Source organism: Gossypium hirsutum, chromosome D06 (genome assembly GCF_007990345.1).
Source record: "Gossypium hirsutum isolate 1008001.06 chromosome D06, Gossypium_hirsutum_v2.1, whole genome shotgun sequence".
Classification (NCBI taxonomy): domain Eukaryota; kingdom Viridiplantae; phylum Streptophyta; class Magnoliopsida; order Malvales; family Malvaceae; genus Gossypium; species Gossypium hirsutum.
The window spans coordinates 25,522,569-25,524,144 of record NC_053442.1 but is presented as its reverse complement, the minus strand read 5'-3'; positions in this window follow the sequence as shown (position 1 = coordinate 25,524,144).

The following is a 1,576-nucleotide window of genomic DNA, read 5'->3' as shown; positions in this document are numbered from 1 at the left end:
AATTTCCTAACATATTAATACATCATTTATCTCATTAAACCTTTTTATAACGTCATAATATATCCCAATTATGTACTTACTGTATCACTCATTTTTCTTACCCGTTTCATATGCATCGTATAAGTATAATCATAAACATCAATCATATCCACAAGCTTGGCATAAGCCTAAGCACATCAACAACACATGTTAGTTCATTTAAACATGATTTATATGAATTTAACATGGATAACCATTATACTTGAGCATAATTCCATTGGATTTATCATCCATCTCATAACATATCATGTTTTCCATGTATCACCATTTCAATGAGTTTCATGCATACATATCTTAATTCATATAGAACATGTAACATCCCGAAATAGGGCCTAAACGGAACAATGGTTGTGAACCATGAATTCGAGATAGAAAATTTTATTGTGATTAATTTTTATGATTTACTGATTGATTGAATGCATGTGTTAGAATACCAATAAGAAATTTCAGCGATTGCATGTCTGAATTGCATATTAGGGTTTAATTGCAAAAGTGGGTAAATATGAGTTTTAGATGATAAAGGATTTAATTGAAGTGAATAATTGAAGTAGAGGTCCTTAAATGGTAATTAGAACATTAGATTTTCATAGACAAAAATGGGCATGCATAGATAAAAATAACTAAAGTTTTAATGAAGGGCATTTTAGTCATTTGGTAATTGAATGAATTAAAAAGGAAAATAAAGCCAAAATGTGCTTATATTTCTTCCACCATAGCCGAAACTTACAAGTTCTACATATCTAGGGTTTTGGCCACTTTCAAGCTTGATTGTAAGTACATCCAAGCCCCATTTTTAATTTTTTTTTACATTTTTGGAGTCCTCGTAGTTGGATTTAGCTTATTCTACCATTAATTCATGTTAGGGTTCATATTTGGAAAAATACCCATAGGTGAAATGTGTTTATTTTGATGTTTTATGCTAGAATATGATGCTTTAAATTATGTTAAAAAACTTCTACTAGGCGATTTTAAGTGAAAACGAGTAAAACGACATAATCAGTAAAAATACCTAATGTTCATAAGTAAATGTTAGAGTGGGAATTTGATGTTTCCATAGAAGGGAAAGATGTTCAACATGTCATAAAACATAAGAATAAGGGATGAAGTTTAATTTCTGAGCTTTGGGGGAAAGTGTAAATATGCAAAAGTTTAGGGGCAAAATTGTAATTTTGCCAAAATTTGAGTCAAGGACTGTTTTGATGAATGTGAGTATTAAATAAGCTAATTTTCTATTATATATCAAGAAGAATGAAATCTGAAGTTAGACCGGGGAAAGAAAAAGGTTGAGGACTAAGTTGCTAGAATTGATCGTATTTTGTACCGAGGTAAGTTTACAGTAAATAAATGCAATATTTCAATAATTATTATTAATATTTTTATTTTCCAGCAATTATGTACTTATTTCATGCAATTATTTAATGTTGACTCAAGTATGAGATGATAGAGAATCAGTATTAAAAAGTCCCGTTGAAACATTAGGAGTATCGGATACAAATGTCATGACATTAGGGGATGAGATCCCATGTAAGACCATTTC